Source organism: Eublepharis macularius, chromosome 8 (genome assembly GCF_028583425.1).
Source record: "Eublepharis macularius isolate TG4126 chromosome 8, MPM_Emac_v1.0, whole genome shotgun sequence".
NCBI lineage: Eukaryota > Metazoa > Chordata > Lepidosauria > Squamata > Eublepharidae > Eublepharis > Eublepharis macularius.
Window position 1 is genome coordinate 1,903,734 of NC_072797.1, and position 19,622 is coordinate 1,923,355.

Here is a 19,622-nt window from a genome sequence, read left to right on the forward strand (position 1 = left end):
CTTCCTTTCAAGCAAATAAGGGTACGTAAAATATATCAAATTTGTTGCTTTTTGTCTTTGAAATCAGAGTGGTTGGGTCTAATCCCATCCCACCTAAGGAGGAGATTCACAATACCTGTTTCTCAAATACTTCACAGTACCAGCCTGTCTTCCAAGACTATGGAAGGTCACTTGTTCATCGTAATTCTGCCTTGAAACGTCCCAGAGCAAATTATTCTAACTTCTATCCATACAAAACCATGTATCAGGTTGTTTGGGGAGTTTCTGAATCCAGACTGGTATGTCTGAATCCATTACTGTGGGCTTCTTCCCTATATCATATATTAGTGCAGAGATTATGGCACAAGAATACAAAAATACTGAATCATTACTGTGCATATGAATTAAATTATATTTGCATTGTATCATGTGATCTACAGTTTTCTGGAGGGAGCTGTTGTTCATTTATTCATTTGAAATATTTCTATCCTGCTTTTCAGTTCATAGAACTTTTAAGGCAGCTAACAAATAACAGCAACAATAAAATCAACCTTCTGAGCCACAATTAAAACAGTCATGATATTGTATGAGAAGATTTGATGTAAAAGTTTAAAAATTAATACGAGTTGTACATACAGTGAAAACATGGCATGTCCAATTGTAGGATTAATTCAAACTGGTTTTCTTCATGGGATGAGACAGCCATTTAATGAAACGGTGGAATCACAGAATCCAACCTGAAAATTCAGTTCTGATTCAATCTAGCAGCATTCAAGCTACAGAAACGGAGTCTATCAAAATCTTAACAAGAATATGTCAACAAATATGGAAAACGAAACAATGGCCCACAGACTGGAAACACTCAGTTTACATTCCAATTCCAAAAAAGAGGATGCCAAAGAGTGCAGCAACCCTCAAACTATCACATTAATTTCCCATGCAAGCAAAGTGATGTTTAAAATTCTTTTACCATACATGGAATGAAAAATGCCAGATGTTCAAGCTGGATTCAGAAAAGGAAGAGGCACCAGAGATCACATTGCAAATTTACGATGGCTAATGGAGCATATCAGGGAATTTCAGAAGAAAATCAGCCTGTATTTTATAGATTACAGCAAAGCTTTTGATTGTGTGGATCATGAAAAGCTGTGAATGGTGATGAAAGAAATGGGTGTGCCACAACACCTGGTTGTTTTGATGCACAACCTTTACACTGGACAAGAAGCTACTGTTAGGACAGGATATGGGGAAACAGAATGGTTTCTCATTGGCAAAGGTGTCAGACAAGGATGCATATTATCTCCTTATCTGTTCAAACTCTAGGCTGAACGTATCATAAGGAAAAATGGATTAGATTAGAAGAAGGTGGTGTGAAAATTGGTAGAAGGAACATTAGCAATCTGAGATACGCAGATGACACCACATTACTAGCAAAAAATAGTGAAGACATGAAACAACTACTGATGAAGGTTAAAAGAATGAGCCAAAGCAGGATTACAGCTGAACATAAAGAAGACAAAAATAATTACTACTGAAGAATTACCCAATTTTAAAGGTGACAATGAGGAATTGAAATTGTTCCAAGATTTTCTATTCCTTGGCTCAATTATCAACCAAAAGGAAGACTGTAGAAGAAGACTGAAACTTGGAAGAGGAGCTGTGAAGAAACTACAAAAGGATAAAGATGTCTCCCTGAGGACCAAGATCAAGGTAATCCAAACTATGGTATTCTTCATTACTATGTATAGATATGAAAGTTGGACAGTGAAGAAAGCTGATAGGAAGAAAATCACACAGAATCCCAGAGTTGGAAGGAGCCATACAGACCTTTTAGTCCAACCCCCCCTGCCCAGTGCAGGATGAGCCTAAAGCATCCCTGACAAATATTCATCCAGCCTCTTCCTGAAAACTGCCAGTGAGGGGGAGCTCACCACCTCCCTAGGCAGCTGATTCCACCTTTGAACTACTCTGACAGTGAAAAAGTTTTTCCTAATATCCAGCCGGTACCTTTCTGCATGTAATTTAAGCCTGTTGCTTTGGGTCCTACCCTCTGCTGCCAACTGGAACAGCTCCTTGCCCTCCTCCAAATGACAGCCTTTCAAATATTTAAAGAGAGCAATCATGTCCCCCCTCAGTCTCCTCCAAACTAAACATTCCCAAGGCCCTCAGCCTTTCCTCGTAGGGCTCAGTCTCCAGACCCCTGATCATCCTCGTCGCTCTCCTCTGCACCCTCTCGATTTTGTCCACATCCTTTTTGAACTGAGGTCTCCAGAACTGCACACAATACTCCAGGTGCGGCCTGACCAAGGCAGTATAGAGAGGGGCTATGACCTCCTACGATTTTGATGCTATGGCCCATTTGATACAACCCAGGATTGAATTGGCCTTTTTTGCCACCGCATCACAATGACTGCTCATATTTAGTTTACAGTCCACTCTTATTCCAAGATCTCTTTCGCAAACACTACTACCCAGAAGTGTATCCCCCCATCCTATATTTGTGCTTCACATTTTTGTGGCCCAGATGTAATACTGCGCACTTATCTATGTTGAATTGCATCCTGTTCACAACCGCCCACTTCTCCAGAGTATTCAGGTCTTGTTGAATTTTAACTCTATCTTCTTGGGTGTTTGCCACTCTTCCCAATTTGGTATCATCAGAAAATTTAATGAGTAGCTCATTTACCCTTTCATCCAGATCATTAATAAAAATATTGAAAAGTACCGGGCCCAAAACCGAGCCCTGCGGCACCCCACTGGACACCTCCCTCCAATCTGATGAAACACCATTGACCACCACTCTTTGGATGTGGTCCTCTAACCTGTTCCCTATCCACAGAACTGTTCTGTAGTCCAGTCCGCACTCTTCCAGTTTACCCATTAGAATGTTATGGGGGACCTTATCAAAAGCTTTACTGAAATCCAGGTATATCACGTTGACAAGAGTTCCCACGATCCAGTAAGCTCGTCACTCGATCAAAGAAGGTAAACCAGGTTGGTCTGACATTATCTGTTGGGGACAAAACCATGTTGACTTCCCCGGATAAGTGATCCTTCTGATGCTTACAGATTGATCCCTTTAAAATCTGCTCTAATATCTTCCCAGCAACAGAAGTCAGACTGACCGGCCTGTAGTTTCCCAGGTCATCCTTCTTCCCTTTCTTAAAGATTGGGATAGCATTTGCTCTTCTCCAATCCTGTGGCACATCCCCAGTCCTCCAGGAGGCCTTGAAGATGATGGACAGGGGTTCTGCAAGTTCTCTAGAGAGTTCTTTGAGCACTCTTGGGTGCACCCCATCCGGCCCAGGGGATTTGTATTCTTCCAGTGCAAAATGGATTCCTTTGAAATGTAGTGCTGGAGGAGAGTTTTGCAGATACAGTGGACGGCCAAAAAGACAAATAAGCACGCAGGTTCTAGATCAAATCAAGCCTGAATTCTCCCTAGAAGCTAAAATGACAAAACTGCGGCTGTCTTACTTTGGTGACATCATGAGAAGTCAAGACTCTCTGGAAAAGTCAATAATGCTAGGAAAGGTGGAAGGTAGTAGGAAAAGAGGAAGAACCAAAATGAGATGGCTGGACTCAATAAAGAAAGCCACAACCTCCAGTTTGCAAGATCAGAGCAAGTCTGTTAATGATAAGACGCTGTGGAAGTCTTTCATTCATAAGGTCACTATAAATTGGAAGTGACTTGACAGCACATAGGACACACACACACACACCAAATTTTCATATTTCTTGCCATTTAGACCCATATCTCCCTTCTACTCGCCTCTGACTTTCTCCTCTCTATACCTTAGACCAGTACAAAACCAGCTCGAAGAAAAATGAACCTTAGGTGCTGGCACCATGATTTACAAGGACACCTTTCTCGGTGCTGAAACAGGCATGATGAAGTTGTGTCAATGTAGCCAGAGATATGGTCCATTCCAGGTTTAATTTGTTCATTAACGAAGAACTGTGGTGAGCAGAGACCATGTTTGTTTGCTCAAATCTCCCGAGTCAGCAGCTCTGCTCTCCTGACAAGGAAAAATAATTAGCAGGGAACTTTAATTAAGAGATAACAGATGAGTGCTAAAGGACTTCCACTTAATCACTACCAGACGGCCTGGAGCTTGATTTCTGTTTACTTCCCTGGCCAAGCCACGTCAATGGCACCTTCCCTGCGGATGCGCTTCATAATATGGGGCACCACATTGCCTGTGTCCCCGTACATTCCTCAACTCCTAGTGGGAGATGGAAGCCCCTGAATGGGCTTCTGGTGAGCACGGGGTGGGTGGCACCACTGTGCGACCGCATTCCGAGGGCAGACCCATGCTCAGGACCACATAGACCTTGAAAGCATTTACTCATCAATGCTCTGTTATAGGGGAGCAGCAATTCTTTCCCACGTGTGGAGTAGAAACATCATTTCCCCTCTACCCAGAGCTCAACATTGGTTGTTGCAATGAAAATAAAGGAATTTATCTAACCTGCCCTTCCTCCAAGAAACTTGGGACAGAAAATACATGGTAGGTCCATGTCTATAGCCCTGTATTACAGAGGAGAGGACTGAGCTGCTTGCTGAAGGCCACCCAGTCAATACAGGAGGTGGAAGCAAAGCATGTACCAAAGAGTTCTGGCTTGTCCTACCCACTGCCCTCCACTCTGCTCCATTGGCTTTTGTGCCCAGCCAAAGAGTGATGCTGAGTGTGGGATTCTCTGCGCTCCTCTTTCTGTACAACAATTAGATGTAGGAAAGCTCCAGACACAAGTCCTTGATCCTCCAACCCTTCCTCCAAGGAGCTCAGAGTAGCAAGCATGCTTATCCCTTCCCCACATCACAACAACCCTCTAAGGTAGGCTAGGCTGAGAAAACGTGACTGCTCCCAGGTCCCGCAGTGAGCTTCACGGCATTGAGTGGATGTGAGTCCCAAAGGTCCTCCCAGTCCTGTTTGGCCACTCTAGCCATTAACATCTCACTGGACCTCTACACATGTGCTTGCAGTGCAATCTGTCAGAAGTGAACAGTAAAGTCATGGACCCACCCGCCTAGCCAAGAACAACGAGGAAAAAGATGAAAGCTGGAATAACACAAGACATCTCCGGGGAGGCTGAGACAAAGCAGACGTTGTACCTGCATCCCTAGTATGGGGGGTGGGGTGGGGGCTGGTTGAAAGCAAAGCCTGCCTCCACTGCCAGATGTTTCCAGCACAAACTCTGTTTGCCAGCTGTGCATTAAATCAACTCCAACCCATCACTGAACTGTGCCGAACTATTAATGGAGACAAGCCCTCGGTGGGACAAGCCCCTGGAAGAAGTCGTTGAGGAGGAGAGATTGCAGACGACTCCAGCCCGGAGCCCTGGGTATCAGTGGGAGGAGAGACAAATCACACGGCTGCCAGCAGAAGGAGAGAGAATGAGAAGGTTCAGCAGAGAGCACATTTGCCTCCCCGGGAGCAGTTTTGGAAGGATGGCAGAGGAGACATCTCCGACAGAGGATGCTCTGGCAGGGCAGGCTGCTCAAGGGACCCCCTCCGATACCATCAGGCGAACACTGCAGCTGTGCAAGGCCAAACCGGAGGAATGGAGAAAGGTTCTTGGGGCCCAGCAGGCAAAGCTGGGCTTAGCCTGCAGAAGGAGGTCCAAAAGCTCGATGAGCAATTGCTTAGTCTTTTATACCTGCAAGTTCAGTTTGCTTTCAAGTGTTGTATTATTTTCAAAACGGAGGCTTCCAGGAGATTTAGCCCTTCTAACTATCAGTGCAAGTCTGAGCAAAAGCAGTCCAGTCTCAGCTCATTCATGTCAGTGTCCGGTGAGTCGCTTCGCCTTCCTTCCATCTTCTTTTCTTTGTTCTCACTTGCAAATCGACCGAACAATTCTAACTAAGTACAACAACATCTTCATGAGGAACTGGTATTTCAAGGGGGGAAAGAGCCACACCAAAACCCCCCACATCTAAATGGACATACTGTTGCTTTGCTTGGCAGATTTTTCCTGAAAACGGTAAAGAGCCCAGTAGCACCCTTAAGACTAACCAACTTAATTGTAGCATAAACTTTTGAGAACCACAGCTCTCTTCATCAGATGCAACCATGAGATGCAGATCTCTTCATCAGAGGCAACCATCAATAAAGTTCCCTCTGACGAAGAGAGCTGTGGTTCTCAAAAGCTTATGCTACAATAAAGTTGCATCTGAAGAAAAGACCTGTGGTTCTCAAAAGTTAATGCTACAATAGTTGGTTAGTCTTAAAGGTGCTACTGGACTCTTTACTATTTTGTGACAACAGACGAACACGGCTAACCCCTCTGGTTCCTGAAAGTAAATACACACGCTCCTGACTTGAGTTTTTGCTTGGATGCTGCTATGGAGATCATGTTCCCAAGAAAAGAAATGTTACTTACGAACTGGCTCAGATAAGGTAAGAGGGTGAAAGAGTCAAGTTCATACGAGCTGTCTGGACGGCCCCTGGTGGAAGGCGCCTGGGGTCTCCGGAAGCTGCTCAGAGGCTCTTTGCTGCAGCGTGCGCAAGGGGGAGGCTGCTGGGCTGCTCCCAGAGGCCACCACTGCAGGTAGCCAAAGGATGGCATTACATGTACTGGCTCAGGATGGGTCCTTGACAATGGACCAATGAGGTTTCACTCAGCCCAAGAAAGCTTCTGACCCTGGCCTGCCTTTCCAGTCAGAGCAATTTGCCTTTTGGCCAAGACCAAGAGGGCACCGGATCCCGCTCTGCCTACCTGCCTCTGTTCCCCCTGCTCACCAACCCAACCACCTGCCCGCTCACCTGCCTGCCAAGTTCACCCTCCTAGGCCTCCCGAGAGCTCTTCTTGCCAGTCACTGATGGGGACAAAGGGAGCGTGTGGACCAGGACAGCACAGAGATGGCTGGCAAACTGCCCTCCTTTGTCCAATAGCCGCACTCACAAGCAGTGCTGCTACCCACATCCACAGGGGCACCGTTCACACCTGTCTGGCCGTAGGAATGTCTCCCCAGGATTAGTTGGAACAACACATACTTAGAACTCTGACATGTGCTGAACGGACCCAGGAAGCAGGAGCTTTGTGCTAAAGAAGGCTTCCCAGGGGACCAAACACCCTCGCCGCTTTAATCTCCTACGTGCCATTGCCACACTGTTTTAAGCTGGAAGCGCCAGAAGAGCCCCAGCGGAGGGGGTGTCTCCTCTTCCCTTGAGCCATTCATCTGGAAGAGGCGTGGGCATGTTCCGTGAAAGTTAATGCAGCGTTTAGGGGGGATTTTCATGACAGGATGAGACAACTGGGCAAGCAAACAAATATGCTGTTGTCACAAGAGATCATCTGTGTGGAAAACTCCCCCACACTCCTTCCGGCGGTTGCTCAGCAGGGCAATCGTTAGTTAGGGGGTTTTAAGACGAGTTCTCAGCACTTGAGGGGGGGGGGGGAGACAATGAGAGTCACAGCCCAGAGGGAGTTCCAGCAAGTGTTCAAAATGCAGCCAAGGCAGAGGCATTTATTTCTCATAAAAGAATAAATAAATAAATGCTTGCCTCATGTGCCGTCAAGTTGCAACTGATTTATGGTGACCCCAGCAAGGGGCTTTCAAGGCACATGAGAAGCAGAGGCGGTTGGGCATTGCCTTCCTCTGCGGAGTCTTCCTTGGTGGTCTCCTATCCAAGTACTGACCCTACTTAGCTTCTGAGATCTGGCCAGGCCAGGCCAACTGCCCTCCAAAGAGAGAGACAGGCAGACAGACAAACCTGCCATGCTAATCTGTCTGCTTTCAGGCAGCCCAAGATGTGCACCAGATGCACTCCCTGGCTGTCAAGCAGCAAAGGATGTGGCAGAGGGAACTCACACCCAGCTCCAAGGGCCACTGAAGGCTCTCTACCCTCCATTTTCAAGGACACCGACAGACTTTGCCAGCTATCTGGGAAAAAATGTCCAGTCCCTTTATAGGCAGCCAGTTTGGTGCAGTGGTTAAGAGCAGCGGGACTCTAATCTGGAGAGCCGGGTTTGATTCCCCACTCCTCTGCTTGAAGCCAGCTGGGTGAACTTGGGTCAGTCTTCTCTCACAGGGTGACTGTTGTGAGGATAGTAATAACACACTTTGTAAACCGCTCTGAGCGGGCATGAAGTTGTCCTGGAGGGCGGTATATAAATTGAATGTTGCTGTTGTTATTCTATAGAGGCTGAATGGGACGCATCCTGATTTGTGCCAACTGGCCAGACTGGAAAACCTCTTTCAGAAGCAATCCCCTCCCCTCCCCGCTTGGCTCTGTGTGTTTAGGATATCCCCAAAAGATGCCACCTGGGATTTTTATCTTGGGTTCCTTAATCTCACTTGGCTGAGTCACCCTCATGAAGGCCCAGCAGAATCGCCCCTCTCTTCCCTTCCTACACTTGGGAAGGATACAAACATTCTTCTGTCTCCCCTAATCTGTTTCTGTCACTCGGATTATTCATTTCCCCACAGCTTAGTTCCTAACCAGTATCTTTCGTTTTAGCAAATGATTCTTTACCATCATCTGCTGAAATAAAAAAGACAGGAAATTTAATCAGGGCCCATGTCCTCCCCTAACAAGAGACTCAACTCTTGTGGTCATTAAAACAGTATCACACGTTCACGTGAAGCAATAACAACAACACACTCCTGAGCATGCCCAGAGCGCTTTTCTTCAACCCTGAGAAGTCCCCGAAGTGCTCTACCAGGATATCTCACCCCCCTTCCTCCTCTCTGTTTCTTGCACACATTCACCCAGAGCCAAACCAGGTCCGGGCACACTTTGCTTCCTGCTCAGGACAACTGCAAACAAAATCCCAGGTGCAAAGACAGGGTCAGGCCGAGGAATCCGCGCTCGGCTGCAGCTCCGTTTCAGGTTCCTGCAATCCAGTCCTATTGCGCTGCTTACTGGATGTCCCATTCTGTTGACTGTACTGACTTACTCTGTGTGAATTGTTGTTGAATCCCAGTGAGAAACGTGGACTATAAATAACATAAATAAATAAAATAAAAATAAAGATGTGAAAGAAAAACTTTTAACCAAGAAGCAACCGTAACAACAACAACATTCGATTTATATACTGCCCTTCAGGACAACTTAACACCCACTCAGAGTGGTTTACAAAGTATGTCGTTATTATCCCCACAACAACAATCACCCTGTGAGGTGGGCGGGGATGAGAGACCTCTGAGAAGCTGTGACTTACCCAAGGTCACCCAGCTGGCTTCAAGCGGAGGAGTGGGGAATCAAACCGGGCTCTCCAGATTAGAGTCCTGCTGCTCTTAACCACTACACCAAACTGGCTTTCATGGAGCAAAAGGGATATGGCACATTCATAATGGAGAAGAAAAAGGTCTGAGTGGCGGGGAAGGCCTTGGAGTCCGAGACAGGCCCCCGGAGAGGAACAACCAGAAGCACTTCTGGGTTAAGAAGGTAAACTTTGAGGGGCCAGAAGGCCACTCTGCTGGCCAAGCCAGAGGCCCCCAAATGGCGCCTCCAACTGGCTTCACTTGGTTTGTGGCAGACCTGTCTTTGTGGGTAGACACCAGAGGAGGAGTGAACTGGCGGGCTGGCGGGCATGAGGTTACCTCAGCCACAGGGCTCCTCCTTCCCCTTCCGTCCTGCACTCTGGCCAGTCCAGCCGAGGCTGGGAGGAAGCCTGTCTCTCTCTGACGCTGTCCAGAAGAGCAGGACTGGGAGGCAGGCAGCTGCCTCACGCCTCTTGCCTCCAGAGCCCCGTTTCGGAGAGGCTGAGAGCCTGCTTCCCATTCCAGCCAAGGGAAGCTGTAAACCGAGAAACATGAAGCAGACCAGAGCAGCCTTTCCTCTTTGCCTTTCTTCACAAACACCTCTGGGTTTCTCGGGACACTGTCCCCAGAGCGGCTGGGATTTCGGACGTGTTGACGGGACCCCGGTGTCCAATTACTCCTCGGCTGTGAGTGAAAGAGGACGTTTGAAGAGATCCGGTTTCCAGTAGGAAATGGCAGTGAAACCCACCCCAGGATTACCTAATCCATCCATTTTGGGGAGCAACTGCACTCTGGGGCCTTCGGGAGCATTTCCCTGCTGGCCCTTTGACCGGACCTGGCCACCAACACAGGGCTAAGGCCAGGCAAAGGCCTCGGGCAGAGAGGCGCAGGTGGGAAGGCCAGACCTCGTGTTTCAGCCAAAGGGGCTGCAGATCGGTTGGACAGAGAAACTGCTCGAATCCTATTTCAGAAGGGAAAGCGAGTGAGAGGGGGAGCCTGGCCCACTTCTCCAACATTTCAGCCTCTTGGTTGCAGCCAGTTTCTAGCCATTTCCCTCGCTGCAGCCAGTTTCTAGCCATTTCCCTCACTGCAGCCAGTTTCTAGCCATTTCTCTCATTCTGGCCCTTTGGGCAACCGGGCGGCTCCCACTGGATCACAGTCCTCTGGCAGCTGCCAACCATCTCCACCCTCAGAAGGCTGCCCTGCCAAGGTCCTCCCTGTGGATGCTGCTGGTTCTTCAGGGAGAGATGCCCATCCCACGGCAGTGCTCAGCTGGCCCCTTGGCCGCTTCTGCTGCAGCTGCCCATGGGTTGTGTGAGCCAGAGAGAAGGCCACAGGGTCAGGGGCCTTTGCAAAGGGGACAGAGCCCTTCACCAGGGAGAGATCAAGCCCAATAGCAAAAGGGAACCTTTGGTGCCAGGTGGAGGAGAAGGGGGCAGGCGGAGGAGGGTGAAGAGAGTAATGGAAGGGGGCATCTATAATCAGCCCAAACGCACACACAGTTGTGTTCAAGGCAGCCACACTTATTCCCATTTTACAGATGAAGGAAGATGCAGAATTTGTACGTGGCTACTAGGCAGTGCCCCGCAAGCAAGAGGGGCTCTGAACTTGCGTCTCTGAGAGCCGCTGTGGCCCGTAACATGCAGTGTAAACCTCAGGGATCTATTCTGCAAAGGGATTCCGGTCCTGAATGCATTAAAATTGCAAGTGGAACAGACAGCCGACCCGTGGGGGTTTGTAAACATGCGGCAGCCATGATGCCGGCAGGCAGGAGAGGGCAGCAGCAGCACCAAACCTTTCCACCCTGCCGCCACCCTCACCCCAACCTGCCCCTCTTCCTTTTCCTCCACTGCGTCTGTCCAAAAGCACAGATGAGACAAAGCTCATGCCCCGCCGCCCCCGCAGGCAGCAACCGCCCCTTTTCCTTCCTTTTCCCAGCTGAGCCACTCTGTAAAGCTAAAGTGGGGCTGAGGCGGGAAAAGGAAAAGGCCCTTTAAAGGCTGGGAAGGGGGCGGAATGTGAAGCTTAGCTTCACCCCTCCTTATAAAGACGGCAGGTGTCCACAGAGACGCTGTGCCTGCAGCTCCTCTTCTGAACCGGATCAAAGCAGGTTTTCCCGCAATCCGATTCAGAGGGGAATGCTTCCGCCCACGAGTTGTGCTCAGAACAACTTCAGCACCCTCCCGTATGAATTAGAGGCTCCCTGCTTTTCACGGAGTCCCCACCAGATCCCGGCATGCAGAGCCACCCCATGAAGTGGCCCTGAGAGCTTTCACGGGTGCCTGTGGCGCACAGGGCCAGATTGTGCACGGGGCGATGGTGACTGAGGGTTAGTGTGCGAAGAAAGGCTGTGGCTGTGGCTGCCCTCAGTTCAGCTCACATTTTGCTTACACACATGGCGAGAGCCCCACACTCTTTCCCTTCCACAAGGGATGCCACGGGCTGTGCATGCAATCATTTTTTTATGAGGACATTAAAATGAGACTCAAATAAAGAATCGCGGCATTAGAGAAAGTGTAAAAGATCTACTGGGTCCCATCCAAAACACACTCTTCCCAGCCAAGCCCGGATTGGCCCCAGCGGCTCATTTGCCTTGGCGTTCCCCGCTCTCATTTTACACGCCGTCCCGCCTGCGCAAGGTCACATTATGGCCGTCTTGCGAATGCCACAGCGCTCTGCTGGGGGGCTCTGGGGTGTGTGAAATCATAACCATGACGTTGAATTAACATCCCCCCCCAAAACTATTTTTTCCTTGTTCATTTAATTGCTTTTAAAATTCCTCCCCGGGGTAGATTCTCTGCCTGGTTGTTTTCTTGGCTGTGCATCTGGTGTTTTGTCACTTACTAAAGATCAGGATTTTTTAAAAAGCCAACACATCACAATTAAGCTCCGAGTAAGAAAAGTAGGCTGGGAAAAGAAAATATTTATTTGGACGGAATTGTTTAAAGAGAGAAATTAATCCCAGCCCACATAAACACAGGGCGATGGCTGGATGGGAAAGCCAGAGACCAGCCTCCTCTTTTGGCTAGGCGAATGAGCCAGGCCGTGGAGCAATAATGCTATGGGGAGAGAGGCAGGAGGGGAGCCTGCAAGGAGGAGGGCCAGCCATGGATGCTTGCTGAGAGGGAGCTGAGTGGTGGGGGGCAGGAGGCTCCCCCAAACTAGGAGACGCCCCACGCTCCTTGAGGCTGCCTGGCGGCGGAGAGCAGCTACAAAGGACCTGAACAGTGTGCCCCACAAGCAAGGTCGGGTATGTTGTGGGACCCCAGCGCTCCAGCCCCTTCCCAGTCTGGCTCACCTGCTATCTAGACAAAACAGCCCAGGACTGGGTTTTGAGTGCCCCGCCGCAGCTCTTTATTCCGATACTTCGAAATTTTATTGCTCTTATTAGGTCTTTAGAAGGTTTAACAGGCAGTCACCATTTTGTTGTGTCCCCCCCGCCCCCATTTGCTGGAAAACACCTCAAGGGACAGGAATAAATATTTGAAGTATGCAAGGCGGGATCCTACAGACTGTCCTCCTTAACAGCTCGTAGAAGAAAACTTCTTCCTCACCAGTTTCTCCTTGAACTACCTTCCAATCCTAGTAAAGAGTCCAGTGGCACCTTTAAGACTAACCAACTTTATTGTAGCACAAGCTTTCGAGAACCACAGCTCTCTTTGTCAGATGCATTGAGATGCATCTGACAAAGAGAGCTGTGGTTCTTGAAAGCTTGTGCTACAATATAGTCGCATCTGACGAAGAGAGCTGTAGCTCTCGAAAGCTTATGCTACAATAAAATTGGTTAGTCTTAAAAGGTGCTACTGGACTATTTTACTACTACAGACTAACACGGCTAACTCCTCTGGATCTAGTACCAATCCTGCAAGGCTTCAGGACTCTCCATTTCAAAGCCATTTTAGAAAGGAGCATGTCAAAAAGGTCAGGAGATAACTTTGAACCATACATTAGATCATAACAGAGAGGACTACTGTAAACTGGCCCACTTGTGCACTGCACGTGTCCCTGGGGTGCCTGCTGGCGGCAGGCCATCTCCAGGGGCTTGTCACCTCCCACTGGTCACTGGTGGATGGACAGGCAAGGAGTCAAATCCCTGGGAGCAGGGCTTTTTTTCAGGGGGAACGCGGGGGAACGGAGTTACGGCACCTCTTGAAAATGGTCACATGGCTGGTGGCCCCGCCCCCTGATCTCCAGACAGAAGGGAGTTGAGATTGCCCTCCACATCGTGGAGTGGCGCAGAGGGCAATCTCAACTCCCCTCTGTCTGGAGATCAGGGGGCGGGGCCACCAGCCATGTGACCATTTTCTCCGAGGGCAACCCACTGAGTTCCACCACCTCTTTTCACAGAAAAAAAGCCCTGGATGGGAGTTTTCCCGCCACTGGTCGGCACCTGGGGACCCTAGTTGCTTCTGGAGGTAACCACAATGACAGAGCAGTATGTGGCATGACACACAGTAGGGAATCCGTGCTTTCCCCTCCCTGGAGCGTCCTGGGCTGGTCCTCTCCCCTGTGTACCAGCCACAGGGCTGAGGACAGCACAAGCAACCCAGGTGGCTCAGGGCTGGGCACGAGGAGCGCTGGCCACCAGCTCAGCCGATGTCCTGTTCAGGGTGAGCTGCTTGGATGCATCTGGATGTATTTGGGTACGACCTGTTTGCACGGCTGCACAGGTTTCCCCTCACACAATTAGACATTGATGCCACCACCCACCCACCTTAAAAACTTTCTGCTGCCTGCTGCCACCTTCGATTTTCAAAAGGCATGTAGTAATCTTCGGAAAACACAGTGTCCGGTTTGGGGAGAGGTTGAAGCTTACTAGCGTCTCAGTGCCTCCTCCTCACAAACCGAGCTGATATTCTCACCAGCTCGGGCAGCCGCGCTCCGTATTGGCCATTTCAAGGATGTCTCTGGCTGCACAGGGGATGGACGGCAAGTGATTCTGCATATTATACAAGTCAGTCAGTTTAATGACCTGCATGGCTGTGACCCAGGAAACACTTGCTCTGGTTACGGAGGTGATTTCCTTCTTGAAATGAACAAATTCAGCTGCCAGTTGCAGCCACCAAGTGACAACTGCAGCCACCAAGTGACAACCAAGCGAAAAGCGGACTGTTTGTGCTGAACTGCATCAGAAAACCTCGAGGGGACCCAATCAGGAGTATGTGAACAAGACAGTCGCTGTTCTAGTGTTTTGGGAGAGGGAGAAAAAGTCCTCTCTGTCCACCTGTTCTACCTCGTGCATAATTTTATAAACCTCCATCACATCCCCCTTTAGTCATCTCTTTTCTAATCCGAAAAGTCCCAGGCTCGGCAGCCTTCCCCCTTCTGCTGCATCCACGTTCCCAGGAAAGCCCCCAACCCAACTCCCCAAGCCGCACTCCTCGGCAGACAGTCCCCCATCGGAAAGTCAGGGGATTGCTTCTGTGATTCGGAGCCCAATTAAGGCAGGCGTTTTACTCCTGTGATCCAGACAGGCGCACGCTCCCCGAAGTTCCCTGGCTAGATCAGTGCTTTTCCTACTCTTCCCCCCCCCCTGCAGAATACAAAAAAATGCTGATTCTCGCCTGGCGTAAGAGCGGCTTTTCTTTTCTTTTGGCTAGTGGGTTTGAAGGAATTGTTCTCTATTGAAGGCCTCAAAAAAGGCGCTTTCCCTCTGATGGTGCGTTTCTATGCCTCTGCGCATAGATTTGCATTGATTCCAAGCGGGGACGAGGCTTCCCTTTAGAAGGCCTGCTTTCCCACTCCGTGTCCTAACTGGCTCTCAGATGGCTGCCGCTTTTGTTCCACGGTTTTGTTCCCTTCGTCTCCTGAAGCCTTTTCTTGCTTTTCTATTATTATTCATTACTTCATCTTCATTCTCTTGCTTCTAACGACCTTTTCACAGCAGTCTCATTTCAGAAGCCAAGAATCTCTCCCTCCAGACCCCCACCCAAATCACACTCAGCTTAGGAAACAAAATATGTATGTTTTTCCCCCCCTAAAATTAATTACTTTGTGTTATGGGGACAAAGCACTTCAGCCCAGAAGAAAAGCTGGGGCTGCAGCTCCACCGTGAAATGTTCCGTTTGTGCTGGGAGTTTCTGCCCCCCCTCCCTCGGGAGCCCTTTCTTTTCTGGCATTTTAATTTTAAAACATGTCACCATTATTAGTGCTTTTTATTCCACTCTGTCTCTTCCAAACGAGAGCTCCAGAGTTCCTAGACAAGCCTGGTACAATCCAGAGAATCTTATGCACCCCCCCCCCCCCGTTCCTGGCATTTATATGGATCAGCAACATTTCCTAGTCCATGGCGTTGATGCACATGCCTCATATTGTGCATTTGCTGTGCTTCACAAACAGGCTTGGAGGCTCTCCTAACCATCGGCCAAGTCAATATTTGCCTTATTTTTTTTTTAAAAAAAAGAATCCTTCTAAACACACAGATTCTGCCCCCCCCCCCTTAGAAGGAGAACATGAGCCAGCTGTGCTGCATCAGACCAATGGTCCATAGCATGGTTTCACACCGTGGACAACCAGACCCCCCCTCCCCCCGCAGAAGACTACAAGTTGGGCATGGAGGCCCTTGGAGCTGCAACTCTGTTGACGCCCCCCAGTCAGCAGTATGCAGAGGATATCTCAGGAGGCTCCATTTATTTCATTTCATTTCATTCCATTTATAGCCAGGCCTCCCCGCAAGCAGGCACAGGGCGGGTCACAGCAATATAAAATTGTACAAAATGAAACTGAGCCATCATGGCTAATCGCTGTTGACGGACAGATGCTTATGAAACTGAATTGGAGAGTCAGTGTGGATGAGGATCTGGGAGACCCCAGTTCGAATCTCCGTTCTGCCACGAAAGCTTGTGGGGTGACCCTCGGGCCCATCACCCCAACTCAGCCTAACCTAACTCACAGGGGTGTTGTGGTGAAGATAAAATGAAGGAGGAACGGAATGATGCAAGCCACGTTGGGTCCCCCATTGCAGAGAAAGGCGGGGGTTCAATAAAGCAAATAAAAACAATTATGCAATTGAGTAACTCGTTCAGTAAAGAATTCTGCCCTGAATAAGAATAACTGCGCTTATATACCACTCTTCTAGGACAGATTAGTGCCTCAGCCCAGTGGTGAACAAAGTCAGTGTTATTATTATCCCCACAATACAGCTGAGGAGCTGGGGCCGAGAGGAGTGGCTGACCCAAGCCCTCCTGCTGAGCTTATGGCAGCAGTGGGAGTCGAACCAGCAGAGTGCCGATTCACAGCCCAACCACTTAACCACTCTGCTCAAACATAAGAACGGCATGTGAAGAGGCATCCAGGTCTTCTTGGGAACGGCCAGTGTTGAGTTGCACCAAATCCAGCTGCTGTCTCCATGCCTCATTCCGCTCTGTGATGGACAGGGTGATAGGATGGCACCTGCCAGCTTAATCCAGTTCTTTTTCTACTCTCCCCCCCCGCACCGCCCCGTGGCAACTAGAAATTCGAGGGATGGACCAATAAATGGACATCTCTGCTCATGCCAGCCAGAAATATAATTGTAAAACACTAGTGAAAGGGACTGGGGACGTGGGCAAAAAGCCGAAGGTACCCAAAGACCTTGTTTTTCCCCCTTACTTGCCATGTAATTCGGGGTATATTACTCTGGGTGAATTTTTCTTTGGATTTATTCTTTGATTTGCTTTCTGTCATGCTTTGATAAAAAGACATCCTCTAACAAGTAATACATTAATAAACAGAATCTATCTTCCTGGAGAGAAAATATTGCAAGTTAAAGGCCTTCTTAATCTAGGCGACCAAGAAAGGGGTGTGCCCTTGTAGAAACTGAGCAGCAGCAGACACGGCCGGAGATGGGGGGATGGTCTCCTTCCCTCCGCAGCCCCCTCCTAACCTTCCCTTCTTGTTGCTGAAGAGCCCTGCTGGGTACTCAAGTTTGACAGAAGAGGGAGGAAAAGGAGAAAAACAGGAAAGAAAAAAACAGAACTCCAATTTAAAAATTCACCTGCCACGGCCCAGGAAGGACCCCCACCCCTGGACATTAGGGGCAGCAAAAGAGCACTCTGGGGAGTCACCCGGGAAGAGGACACCCTCAACACAGCCTACAGGGTGAGCAATAGAGGACAGGCACCTAGATTTGGGAGGCACCCGAATGACTTTTTCAGGCAGGCAGCCATGTTGGTCTGCAGTAGAACAGCACCAACCTGAAGAAGGGAGCTTTGACGCTCAAAAGCGTATACCCTTGAGAAATCTAGTTGGTCTCTGAGGTGCCACTGCACCAGAGGGTATCTAGTCCAGCTGCCGCCAAAGTAAGAGAAGGCCCCACCCTGAGCAGACCTATCCATGCAATCCAGAGCACATAACTGTGAGGTGCATAGATACCCACAGACAGGGCTTTTTTTCAGCGGGAACGCGGTGGATACGGAGTTCTGGCACCTCTTGAAAATGGTCACATGGCCGGTGGCCCCGCCCTCTGATCTCCAGACAGAGGGGAGTTGAGATCGCCCTCCACGCTGGCACGGAGGGCGATCTAAACTCCCCTCTGCCTGGAGATCAGGGGGCGGGGCCACCGGCCATGTGACCCATTTTCTCCAAGGGGCAACCCACTGAGTTCCGCCCCCTCTTTCCCCAGGGAAAAAGGCCCTGCCCACAGAGCACTAACTGCTAGCAAATGGGCAAGAGGACTGCCCAAGCCAGAGACTCCCCAAAGAGCCGACAAGTCCCAGGGAACAACTGTGGCACCGGAATACCAGCAGCCCTAGGAGAGGGCAGCCCATAAGGGACAGGAACACAACACACACACACACCTCCACCCTCCCTTGGAAGAGGCTGCAGCACAGTGGAGCATCAAGGGCTTGAGTGAGAATAGGCAAACCGTTCACACCCCCTGTCTGCTAGAGAAGGGGCAGATCTATTTATTTATTTAAATTTGCAGCCTGCCTTTCTCACTGAGACTCAAGATGGATTACACAGTGTAACGCAGCGCAATGTGAATAACCACAGAATCCTAGAGTTGGAAGGAGCCTCAGGTGCGACACTTGTCAGCTTCCCTCAAGGTTTGATGGGAAATGTAGGCGTCCTGGTCTCGCAGCTTGGCTCTCTGACTGCTGCCCAATGGACTTTTCAACTGTCGCCTGTCCAACATTCCGCCAAGCTGCCTACATTTCCCGCCAAAACTTGAGGGGAAGCTGACAAGTGTCCAACCTGTGCCTTTTGTCACTTGTAGTTCCGCTCTTAGAAACCATCTAGTCCAACCCTGTTTAATGCAGGAACGGCCTAAAGCATTCCAACAAGTATTCATCCGTTGTATGAGACAATGTGACTAGGATTACAAAAATTAGAACGAGTGCATAAAAATTATCAGAGCTCAAGTCAATCACTATAGGAAATGTCAAGCTCTGCAGATACGCCAAGCCCTCCCCCTGCTCTGCCAGGTGACTTCCGTTGGGAATTGCCTGGCTGCCTTCGCTGACAGGCTAATAACATTCAGCTCCCCCCCCATCACACCTCAGTGCCTAATTTCACTATAGATCCCTTTTATTGCTTTAAGTGAAGGGCGATCAATGTTAATTAATAAGGGCTGGAGCTCGGCAGCCGGGTTCATCCGTGGGGGGGGGGGAGGAGGGGGCTGCATTTTGCAAAACTTATCCAAAAGGCAGGTACTTGGGCTGTGCCTCTGCCTCTTTCTAGGCTGTTCCTGGGGCTGACACCTGCCTGTATCCCAGAAACAACTCAAAGACTCCGGACAAGTTAATCCGAGCTTGCCACAGCCCGTGAGGAAAGAATGCCAGACTAGGTTCTGGTTCAAATCCCTCACCGGGTGTGCTTGGGCCTGGCATGCTCTCTCAGCACTGTCTGTCTCATAGGATTGGTGAGGCTGTTATGACCCCAGCTGACCCGCCCAGGCCAGGGAACCGGAAGGACCAGCAGGCTCAGGGAGGGCCTGAGGCTGCAGTGGCACCTGCTGACCATGCCCCAGCAGCGCCAGAGTCCACCTGGCAGATCCTGCAAGTGAGCCCTTGTCACTAGCCTCTAAGATAACCACTAGGCCTCTGCCACCCAGGGACCCACAGCCCTGCAGGTCCCATGGCCACTCTGCAAGGTTGGTGTCGGTGGAAGGCCTGGGCTGAGATAGTGCAAAGGAGGCAAAGCACGAGGTTGGCAGCACACAGTCGCAACCCCGGATCCAGGATAAGACTCTGAGCAGGGTACTGCTTCGCAGGCTCCTGGCCCAGGCACTGCTGGGCTTCAGGAGCCCCCACATTTGCCAGCAAGTGTAGCTGAGCCCGAATAAGTCCCAGCAATTTAGGATTGAGGCTGAGGCTCGGGAAGGCTGCCTTTCTGGATCAACCAGTCTACTCGATACAAGCTCTGTGCTCCAAGCCCCATTCTAGCCAGCCAAGCTTGGGGCCTTACCTCCAGCGGAGCCTAGACCCAGCCGGCCTGCCGAGTGCAGGAGGCT

The 19,622-nt window shown here is 49.7% G+C and overlaps 1 protein-coding gene across 4 annotated transcripts in view; it reads right to left on the reverse strand.

Moving 5' to 3' along the window:
* Positions 1-19,622, reverse strand: part of CNTFR (ciliary neurotrophic factor receptor) — a 379,352-nt gene that overhangs the window by 130,024 nt on the left and 229,706 nt on the right. The gene's annotated exons all lie outside the window — the stretch shown is intronic.